This window comes from Xenopus laevis, chromosome 8S, assembly GCF_017654675.1.
Source record: "Xenopus laevis strain J_2021 chromosome 8S, Xenopus_laevis_v10.1, whole genome shotgun sequence".
NCBI lineage: Eukaryota > Metazoa > Chordata > Amphibia > Anura > Pipidae > Xenopus > Xenopus laevis.
This window is the reverse complement of record NC_054386.1, coordinates 69,862,861-69,875,095: the sequence shown is the minus strand read 5'-3', so window position 1 is coordinate 69,875,095 and position 12,235 is coordinate 69,862,861. Positions and strand designations below refer to the sequence as shown.

Below are 12,235 nucleotides of genomic sequence, written 5' to 3'. Positions count from 1 at the left end.
ATGCTAGAACAAATTAAAAAGAAAAAACTTATAATCAAAGGTGTCAGGTGGATAATAGACACACACTATTTGTTTCCCTATGTAAAGTATATGATGTAAGGTTGAAAGCAGGTGGAATAAATACAGGAAGAAACACTAAGGGGCAAATTTACTTATGGTCGAATATCGAGGGCTAATTAACCCACAATATTTGACTGCCGAATGGAAATCCTTTGACTTCGAATATTGAAGTCGAAGGATTTACCGCAAATAGTTAGATCGACCAAAAAATCATTTGATCGAACGATTAAATCTTTCGAATCGTTAGATTCTAAGGATTTTAATCCATCGATCGAACGATTTTTCTTTGACCAAAAAATGCTTAGAAAGCCTATGGGGACCTTCCCCATAGGCTAACATTGACTTCGGTAGGTTTTAGGTGGCGAACTAGGGGGTCAAAGTTTTTTTTAAAGAGACAGTACTTTGACTATCGAATGGTCGAATAGTCGAATGATTTTTAGTTTGAATCGTTCGATTCGAAGTCAAAGTCGTAGTCAAAGGTCGAAGTAGCCTATTCGATGGTCGAAGTAGCCAAAAAAAAAAAACATTCGAAATTCAAAGTTTTTTTTATTCTATTCCTTCACTCGAACTAAGTAAATGGGCCCCTAACTGTCACTTGAGAAACAGCAAATTAATGTAGCATGCCAGCAGGTGGCAGCGGCAGTATATACAGGAAGAGAAGCAGGAAGGGGTCATCCTAAAGAAGTAAGGGATATGACTGACAGGGTACTTGGAAAATTCAGTGCAGTTTTTTTCAAGGGTTTATCAAGTTATGCTTTACATTGTATACTTTGCCATGTAAGATATTAGCTATGTTGTTGTTTTATTTATGATTCCTTTGTATTTAGGTAAAGAAAAAATAATTCAGCCAAGGGTGTCAACTGATGGCACATTCAGTTTAAAGCACTGCATTAAACGAGGAACAAAAGGAATAAGGAATAAGCCACAAAATAAGAATACATACTGAACATAAAATGAAATGTTAGAGCTTAGTTTGCAGTTAATAATGTGTGTAGTTATGTGTGTGTGCGTGATCATTTGTTACATTTATTATTATATATAATGATATAAAGAAATAACTGTTCAAGATTAGATGTACCTGATGATGTGCCAATAAGCTAGCACGTAGCAATGGCTTGTCCCAGTGATAGATTATCCACTCTTTAGTAATGTTACATCTAATACAGCTGAAATGCAGAATTAAAATGGTCATGCAGATTTTAATAATGAAATTTCCCTGCCTTGAAATGGGAAGCAGATTGACAGGCTTGGAAACTAAAAGCCTGCTATTATTAAAAGGTTAAAAGCACAGAAAGCTTCCTCTCCAGTGTGTCTCGCCACTAAGAGACACCATGTTAATGAGTCAAGCATATTCACTTAGTGCTGCAGACATTTATCCTATACTATCTTGAGTGACATAGCCATTTAGTTGGGACTCAGTAGTTAATGAAATCTTTCTATTGCTTTTAGGCCAGATTTCACTCATGGTAGTAGATTAACATGTTCACATTTTAAGAGCCTACTAAGTTATTTATCCTGCTAAGCGTAAGCCAAAATATTGCTGTAGAATTAACCATAGTAAGAATAACAATTAGTCAATACTAATTTACTCTTTGACGTGTAGTTCTATGGTGCCGACCCAGTGTTCGAGTTAAAACAGTGAAAGAAAATTTGTTAGAAGCCAGATAAAATAAACCGTTACCAAAATGATTGCAATAATTATATTTCAAACTTATACAGTTCTCTCTCTCTCTATCTGAGCTTCAGTAAAAAAGAATTGTGTATAATTTGTATCTGGGCAAAGTTTTTCTTATGTGTAGCACACGTCAGGTTTTACTATAAAGTGTCTTTATGACAAAGCTTTTCACTTGCCAAAAATAATCTTCAGTTCATCCAGTTCACCATTTAGTGAATAAATCCTGCATGGTTGTTTCAGATTACAAGTAGTTGGCACAGAATCCATGCAATGATTCCGTCTCCCAGAATCGCACATTGCTGTAGAAGAAAGGCTTACTGCATAACATCATCAGGTTTGTCTAAATCGACATTCACTTCATGGCAACTTATACAGGTATAGAACCTGTTGTCCAGAATGCTCGGGACCTGTTGTATTCTGGATAACGGCTCTTTCTGTAATATGAATCTCATTGTTTTGTCTACTAGAAAATCATGTAAACAATAAATAAACCCAATAGGCTGGTTTTGCTTCCAATAAAGATTCATTATATCTTAGTTTGGATCAAGTACAAGCTACTGTTTTATTAATACAGAGAAAAAGGAAATAATTAAAAAAAAAATTGGATTATACTGTCCTTAGTAATTGGTCATTTAGCAGAGCAACTTTAAAATAAATAAATGAATAAATAAATATTATTGGATTGTGTTCATTGGGCTTTGAAAGTACTGATGGGCGAATAAATTCGCCAGGCAGGATTTGCGATTTTTCGCCACCTGCAAATGTTTCACAACACTGTGTCTAAATTTTGCCGTCGAAAAATCCGGTGCTACAAAGAAATTTTGCGTGCATCAAAATTTCTTGCAGCAAAATGACTCGGACGCCCATTGACTTTTGGACAAAATAGTTGCGCATATAAAAATTGATGATTGTGTCAAAAAAATTTTGTGCGTCAAAATTATTTTGATGCCTATTGACTTCAATGAGTTTTGCGAATTTTTGACATTTCACCAATTTTTCCGCTGTTTCACGAATTATTTGGGACAGATTTTAAATTGTTTTAAGAGAGGCTTTCTAGAATCAAGGCTCTGAGATTTCTCATGGCAAATATATATATTCATTAATATTACATAATAAGACTAAAAATAATATTGTTACTAATAGATTGCAGTGGTTTAAGACAGATAATACAATATATTCCATCATATCTCAGTTTCGTTCTTGACTTAATTGCAGTCTAACATAATGGCTTCTGCTTGTCAAAGAAATATAGCTGTGGTTGCGGCTTCATAAGGAAATTAACAGGGGCTGCATCAGGAGACAAGAAATGTCTGGGAGTTCAGATAACTTGTCTCTGGTTTGAAACCAAATGATGTTTAAAAGAGAAATACTGAATTATGGTAGTGTTGCTTCTACAAATATGTCAGTTATCCTTTAACATGTTCCTTGCTGGGACATTCCATACTTACAGGATTGTTTACTTACAGGACAACGTTTTATTTTGCATAAAAGCATGGAAAACAATGGAAACATAGAAGTGATGGCACTGACTTGCTGTTAATTCTATGTCCAGGCCTGGATTTGTGGAAAGGCCACCAAGACCTGGGCCTAGGGCGGCAGGATTCTAGGGGGCGGCATGCTGCCCAGCCACACTCACATTGGTTCAGAAACACTGGAGATGCGCAGGAAATACAATTGTTTTTTTAAATTTCCCGTGCACCAATCCCAATTGCTCCAAAAATTTGCATGAATAAAGGGGAGGGGATGGGGGCGACAAACAACAGCAAGCCTAGGGACACTCATTATGTAAATTCGGCCCTGTCTATGTCGTCACTGTAGATTTTGTGATCTACAGTACACATATTGTTAAACAAACAGTATAGTGACATTTCTTCTATGTAGTGTGAAAGAGTTGGCTATCCCTAATCACTTTCCTAGTCTTGGCACAATGACTTTGTGGTTAGCACTGATGCGTTGCTATGCTTGGGTCCCAAATTTAAATACAACTCGAGAACTTTTGGTAAATTGTAGTGCCGCAAGTGCAGTGTGTAAAAAAAACCATTTATATATTTTATACCCATAATGTAGCTTTTTTTCCCCACAGAATTTTAGCATCATTGCATTGAGTTGCACCAAACACAATTGTGGTCAATGCAATGCAATTTATTCAGTTGCACTATAACATGCCATTGCATTGAAATATTCGAGATCCGGTTGGCATCACTTTTGGTGCTTGCGATCAAAATTACATGTGGGCAATTCTTTAGGCGCAAGCTTGCTGCATCTATTGAAACCCTTGAGCTACTGCTACCTGTTGATGCAAGAACTGTTATGAATTGTGTCAATGTGTGTTTTCCATTGTTTTCATGTTGGAACACCCATAGTGTAGGATGTGTTCAAAACAGTAGCAAAATTGCAGCCAAGTATGTCTTGTGCCAGCAACTTTTATGGCAGATTAATAGAACATATCTGTAAGGATGTTTTCACTTTTAAAGGGTCATTATACCACTTTGCCAAATTGTGTTTATCGGGGGATAACTAAGCTACCCTAAGAAGTAATTCTACTATTGAGGGTTATAATGTTTATTGTGTTTAACTGGCTATGGCCCAGGATTGTCCTACCACCCACCTTGGACTGCAAGGCCATGTTCTTTCTCTTCCTAGTTCTGGATTCTTGCAGTGGAATTATAACATGTTAGGAGGGTCTTGAAGGTTTAGCTTGTGGCAGGCCTGCTTGAGAGACAGTGGCAGCTTAGGCAACCAAAAACCACAAACCATGGCAACAACACTTAAGAGGCTAATGTATTAAGGGTCACATTTTAATAGAGGTTTTAGAGGGTTTTGGAACCACAACTAACCTCACAAACTCTAAAACCACAAATGTAATTGAATTTATCAAGATATCCAAATATAAAAAGTACGAACAAAAGAGAGGTTTTCAGGGTTTTTAAACTGATTTAATTTTTTAATTTTTAATGCTTTAAAGAGATATAGGAAAACCAAGAACTGTTCGAGAGTTATAGAAAAAAAATTGATTATCTGATTTGATTAAAAAATATTTTAACAAGTTGGTAGTATTTCACACGGACTGCTTTTCTATATTGCAGTAAGTACAAAGGTTTTTTTTTTTAATTAGGCTGTCTCCATTTTCCTTAATTGCTATGATTAAGAGATTGTCATACATATATCATAACTAGCAGGTCACTAGCACTTTTTGCCAAGTACATGGGAGCTGATTACTTTTCTATTTAAATAGTTCTGTTATGGTTTAAAATCGCATCTTGTTTTGGAGAAGCACAGTTCAGGCCTCATCCATTGTCTATAATTAAGCTCCCCTAGCATTGCTGTATATTGTGGTGTTTCTTGTATTTGATCAATTATCTAAACAACATGCAGTAATAGTGACAGTTTAAATTAGCATTCTAATTTGGTGACACACCGTTTCTCTTTGGTTACCAGAAAACAACATCAGCTGTTCTTGCAGTGACACACAGATGAACAAATGAAAACGCCCCAGGATGCTTTCTACTTTTTCTCATCTTCCCCAAAGGATGAAAAATGTTATTTAAAACCTACACTAAAAAAATAAATCAAAAAATATAAACAGCCAACGTGACATTTTGGTGTACTTCAGACCTTTCTCAAGGCCTTGTGGTCCAAAACGTCACATTGGCTGTTTATATGCTCACAAAAGTATAATCTTTATTTTTGTACAAAAGTCCCGGTACTGCTGGTCTTCTTGGAGAATATATATATATATATATATATATATATATATATATATATATATATATAGCAGAAAACAAACAAACCGCACTCCAAGGACTTCTTGTCTCAAAAGCCAAGTGAAACTTTATTCTTGCTCAACGTTTCGGCGCTCCAACTGAGGCCGTCCTACTGACGCAAGCACTTTAGTGAATTGTTGTAGTCGGAGAGAAATTATGCCTGGCAAAGTGTGGTGATGGCTATGGAGCCGTTGCGATGGCTACGGAGCCGTTGCTGGCGAATTTTCGCTGCTTAGGGAATTTGCACTTATGGGCCAATAATATGTATGACAGCAAATATGTTTACAGCCCCAGTTGAACTCCAAATTGAGCCTTCTGGTGTACTGTACTCGCTGTACCTCACCCTATTTGACCTGTAGGCTAACAACCCTTGCCTCTGCTGTAGGCAGCCAATTAGAGAGGGCTTAGAACTTGTGCCTGTCTGATGAACAATGTAAAATAAACAGTGCACCCTGAGCAGGTTTTGCTCATAGCGTAACTCAAGTAACGGGCATATAGTGGGCATATAAAGATGTGTACCCGACCATTGACATGGTACACTGTGGGCAAAATATGGTGTTTTGTATCTGTCGTCTAACACCTTTACCTTTACATATTTTTGCATATGTTCTTATATCAAGAAACAACCAAATGTTCATATAAACTGTTCCAAATAAAGGGATATGGCAGCCATTTCCATCCACGCTTAAACGCACAGTATACAAAATGTCTGCCACTTCGGAGCTTCCACCTTTTTATGAAAACATTCCATGAAGAGCAGAAATAATTGCATTGCAGAGCGTTAAGTTGATATACCACATTAATAATATTTTCCTTCTCTTACTCTTACCTTTGGACATTTTCTGTTCGGAAAGATTTAATGCTCATCAGCCTTGGCTGGCAGGTTGTCAGCTTAGCTTTCATCTGACGACATTACTAAAAGATAAACCATGCTTTGTGTGTTTTTTTTCCTCTCGGTTACATTCTCAGGAAAATTTGGGCACAGAACTGCAGACAAGAACAGTGATATTTCATTACAGTTCCAGACATTTTACAGTAATTAGAAAATATAATGATATGTTAGCTGCTAAACAAATACGTGATTGATGTTTAATAAGAGCAATGTTTAGGGTTTCCAGTTACAAAAGTAGCATTTTACTTTGAAGTTCCCCTTTACTAGCCTGGGGGACTCAATGAACTGCTAGAAATGATCATTCTGTCACTGTAACAGTGGATCAGAGCACACTTTTAACTTGTACAGCTGAAGGCTGTTTTCTGTAAGAAGCAAAGACAAGTAACCATGACTTCCCCTCCAATCTCCCGTGCAATGCTTTCCAAACTTTCATTACTGTTGTATTAGAAATGCAATAGTATTTTCAGCAAAATGATTTGGTAGGTGTATAAAATCGAATCTGTTTTGGTGATCATTTTTGGTGATCGTTAACCAATTGGGGAATTCACTTCCACTAAAAGATAAAGAGACTTTGTTTTGTGAAAATGTTTGAGCGATGGAGAGATTTGGTTTCAGTTTTGCATTTATATTCTACCGTGTCATGTGTCATTACATTCTAGTGAATGACTGGAGGAGGGGATATTCAATTCATACATGCTCTGATGTTACTCCCCCAATCAGTCTCCTTCACGCGTTTCATCTTCTTTGTGATAAAGGATACAGGGTTTATGCCTGAACTAGTTTCGATTTCTTTCATGTCTGTCTATCCTGCTGTGTTGCCTTCAGCATCTGAGTGTATGCCCCACTGTCGAATAACAGATCATGTTTTTCATCATCTTTCAGTCTAAAAGAGGATAAATAAATGCAATTGGAGGAAAGGAGGGAGCATTCAAAAAGCATTCCTATGTAAGTTGTAATGATGACTTCAAGGCCCAGTGACAAGTGAAGAGTGCTGATAGGGCTACTCTATTAAGCATTTTTTAGAAGTGTGATGTAGATTTTAACCATTTGTTGGGACTGTTTTGTGTTGAAAGTAGGGCATCCACTGCTGATGAGAGAGTCCATTAAAACTGTCTCAATTAATATAAGGTTATATAGGAAAATTCAAAGTTTGGCTATGCTTTTATTTGCTTGTATTGTATTTTAGTCTCAAAAGCCTTCCAAGAATAGTTTTGTGGTTGCCAAACAGAATGGCTCAGTGAAACAAGTTACAAGCAATTATTTGGTATTTATAATGAATTACCAGCTTTGACTTGAGTCCTACATGGGACCTCTTGCACAGTTATCTCAATTGCTTGTGATTTTCACACCTGTCAAAGCACCATCCAATATAAAGTACTGGCACCTACCGCCAGTATGAATGTACCTGTAGCTGCTTTGCAGAATTGGGTACAAGGTGCGGTAAGGCTTCCTTTGTGTGTTTGCTTTTACTTGCAACTATTAAATTTTTGCTATTGATATGATTATGTATGTGTGTGTTAGTGTATGTCATTTAAAAAAAAAATAAACGATAAAATAAATTTATCACAGTAACCATGCCAGACAAACTGCTATCTTTTCTTGTGGCTGTGAAAGCATTCAGGTGTAAATGTGACTGTGAGCATTAAGGTCTGGGGCTAAATATGGAAACCATTGTGTAACACTAAGGGAGCTGAATATGTTGGAAATTTCCTTTTTTAATAGTCTAGCAGGTGGGTTCACTGCTATATTTATAATAGCATCCTGTTAGGGTAGGTAGTTCAGTCACGATGGGGACCCAGTCACAGTACATATTTATATAAGGGTATAAAGATTTCTGGAACTGCAGGTGCAAGACAGAAGTTACAAAATTCAAATAGACTGTGAACTGTTCTGCTCAATAGATTATTCTTTCTGTCAAAACACCACTTTACTAAATTACAGAACTTTGCTTACCATGGGTGAGAAAAAATGACAGTAACCTAGGATACCCAGGGCACTGGTAGATGGGGAGGGTGGATCATGCCAAGAGGAGTGTCACTATTGATAATATCAGTTACAGAGCTCTATATATTTATTGGCTAATGTAACCTTGCATGTGTGTGTGTTTCTCTGAATATGGGCCTTTTGATTTTGCTACTAAAATCTTTAAAGATTATAAACCCAATAAGGATCATGTATGGATCTATGCAGCTTAGGTATCATATAGCACAGAGTATTTTCTTATTTCAGAGAAAAAAGAAACAGACCATTTAAACATTAGCAAGTATTTGTTTTACTTGGACTCTATGGAAAATGCCATCTATTGGAGCTTTCTAGATATAATAGATTCTATATGAATATTCTGTAGATGCTGCACATTGACTACTACAACAAAATAATAGCTGTTAATGTTATATATTTAATGAATGTACTGTATTTCATATCTATTCTGCCATACTGCAAAACAAAAACCAGAGGCAAGAAGTTAAAAAAAAAAAAAAGACAAATTACTCAAAAAATTCATTATGTGTATTGAATATGACTGCCTATAAAATAAAAGTTCCTTTTAAGTTAAACTTTCTATTTAACATTCTGGTAAAGATTTTTAAGATTGTGCCATCTAGAACCATGCAACTCATTAGAAAACGGTGAAAGGGAGCAACATGTCCCATCTATCACTTGACTGAACAGTTTACTTGAAAAATTAAGCTATCCGGCAAACCCAAGGAATTGTGTCTTTATTCGAGCAGATTAGTGCCACCGCCTGTCCTGTTTTTCAGAGGTCTTGTCAGGTTTCCAGCTCCTTACTTGATTGTGAGGTTCTTTGTAAGTTGAATAGATTTGGGGTCCCTTTATTGTTTTCTCATGTTCATTTCTGTTTGTTTTTACACCTTAATACATTTCTTGTTTGTTTCTTCCTTCAACATGAACATTTTATATACATTTCACCGAGTTTTACACATTGCATCTATCATTCAGTGGAACACTTGGGAGTCTGCTGGGTTGTGCCCTGAGGCTTCAGCTTGCACTGAGAACATCTGTCTAGTCAATTTGCAATAACTTAAGTAAGTTTTATAAGTAGAATTTGACTTTTATTAATTCTGCCACTAACAATGAGGTATTAACGTGAGAAAACGTTTAACTTTTCACTTTTTATTTTGAAAGAAGAAGCTAACTGTTTTGACAGGAAAAAATATATATAATTTATGGTAATGGCACAAAGGAAAATTGTAGGCATGTTTACGAAGCCCCAAATACACGGACTTAACATTTCCCATAGCCCTTAAAGGAGTTGTTCACCTTCAAACACTTTTTCAGTGTTTCAGATTGTTCACCAGAAATAAAGACGTTTTCCAATTACTATTTAATTTCCATTTGTGACCATTTTTTTAATAATGAAGTATAACGTTTTATTTCTCACCTTCTAAAGCAGCTCTGGGGGGGGGGTCGCCAAATATTTAACTGTTTTAAATTGATACATTTGGGGGCAAATTTACTTATGGTCAAATATCGAGGGTTAATTCACCCTCGATATTCGACTGCCAAATGGAAATCCTTCGACTTCGAATATCAAAGTCGAAGGATTTAGCGCAATTCGTTCGATCGAACGATTGAATGAAAAATCGTTAGATCGAATGATCGAATGAGAAATCCATCGCTCGAATGATTTTTCTTCGACACAAAAAAGCTTAGAAAGCCTATGGGGACCTTCCCCATAGGCTAACATTGACTTCGGTAGGTTTTAGATGGCGAACTAGGGGGTCAAAATTTTTTTTAAAGAGACAGTACTTAGACTATCGAATGGTCCAATAGTCGAACGATTTTTAGTTTGTATCGTTTGATTCAAAGTCGTAGTCGAAGGTCGAAGTAGCCCATTCGATGGCCGAAGTAGCCTTCACTCGAGATAAGTAAATGGGCCCCTTAGTTGATACATTTGTTATCTTAAGCCCTGTTGACCAGAATCCCTGAGTTTCATTAAAGGCAGCTGTTAAAATTTATATAATAGTTGTTAATAATAATAATAATAATAATTCCACAGATGCTGCTGAGCAATGTATCAACTAATTGTTTCAACTAAATTTAGCAAATTGTAACAGTTTAGATCAGGGGTCCCCAACCTTTTTTTACTCGTGAGCCACATTTAAATGTAAAAAAAGAGTTGGAGAGCAACACAAATTTGAAAAAGTCCATGCGGATGTCAAATAAGAGCTGTGATTGGCTGTTTGGTAGCCCTTATATGGACTGGCAGCCTACATCAGGCTCGGTTTGGCAGTACACCTGGTTTTTATACAACCAAAACTTGCCTCCAAGCCTGGAATTCAAAAAGAAACACCTGCTTTGAGGCCACTGGGAGCAACATCCGAGGGCTTGGGGAGCAACATGTTGCTCGCGAGCTACTGGTTGGGGATCACTGGTTTAGGAGCTCCCTGGTCACTGAGCTACCAGATCGAAACACCAGATAGGAACTTAAAACTTTAAACTCAAATTTCGGGAAAACTGTTAAAAATAAAAGATGGAAAACAACTGAAAAAAGTCTTTGTTTATAGCGAACAATCTGAAAACAACTGAACTGAAAAAAGTGTTTGGAAGGTGAACATCCCTTTTAACATCCCGTATATCCCTTTGTTCAGCTTGAGCTCAATGAACAGGGCTGATTCTGAATATATATTTTTTACCTATTGTTTCAGTCATGTGAGAAAATTGGTTTCTATCATTTCTTGAGCTAAATAGGAAGAGTGAAGCTACTGCAAGTTTGGTTCTTGCAGGGTAGATAATTAATTCACAGTGCCAATACTGAGGCCTGGGGCTGGTTAGCCAGCATGTACTTATGTACATTGTCAGGTCCTTCTTCATTTGATAAAGTCATAGTTACCCAGTACCTAGGTCATTATATATTTTTTAGATTTAGAAAACTGCAAAATGTAGATTGTAAGCTCTGCAGGTAATGACTTATTGTGCCTGAATGCAAATACAGAGAGGGTATAAGTGCCAGTTATTATAAATATTAGATTTTCTGTTTAATATTTCATTTTCCGTGTTCACTTTGCACAGTGGAGAGAAGAAAGGGACCGATTGCAAGTAAAATCAAGCCAGTGTAATCATAACCTTTAACCCTTTCAAGAGCCTAGTCCTAGGACATCTGTAATCATGTCATTCAATATCAGCGACTTGACTGAACTGAATTGCCTGAATTATTTCTGCTTCCATGTTCATGTGCAGTAGCACTCAATACACAAGATTGTATGCATGGAATATATAAACAGATGACTTGAGATATACAAGAGTGCCAGATATAATCTGCACCAAGGCACTGAATGTCCAAAATGATACATGACCTTCTGCAGCCAAGCTTTTGTACTGCAGGATCAGGAAAATCCAATCAGTGTGGGATTTCTTTACGTGATTATGCAACATTCACTCCATATTAATGTCAAGTGATTGAGGTGCATTACTCATTCATTCCTAAACTGTCGGTACCAGATTTTTTCTGAGTGTGTCTTTAGAAAAAAATCAGATTTATCTGGTACGTGAATAGTAAAAAAGCTATTTCAGTTTGGACGTGGTGCATTTAACAGTATATACTGTATGTAAATAGCAACTGTTAATATGGCAATCTTAGACTTAAGATGGCCATAGACAAAAAGATCCGATCGTTAGAATCCTGGAACGATCAGACTTTCCCATCTCCTGACCTGCCACTAACCTTTAGTTTAAATAAAGTAGTAAAAGAACAGATCAGCCAATGTTCTGCCCCCGACAGCAATCGTACGAAAGTTTATTATGTCTGACAATGCTGGTGACAGTCTCCAACTGAAAATCACCAGATCGGCAATACATGCAGAGATATTATCGGCAGCCGACAGA

The 12,235-nt window shown here is 36.6% G+C and overlaps 1 protein-coding gene across 5 annotated transcripts in view; it reads left to right on the top strand.

Annotated features, from left to right (window-relative positions):
- Positions 1-12,235, top strand: part of LOC108700145 (protocadherin-11 X-linked) — a 901,035-nt gene that overhangs the window by 13,818 nt on the left and 874,982 nt on the right. The window contains exon 1 of one of the 5 annotated variants that reach the window (XM_041574895.1): positions 1,627-2,069. The exons of the other annotated variants lie outside the window; for them this stretch is intronic. The gene's annotated coding sequence lies outside the window, so the exon portion shown is untranslated. Of the gene's footprint in view, positions 1-1,626; positions 2,070-12,235 lie in introns of those variants that run through there. 5 annotated transcript variants of the gene reach the window in all.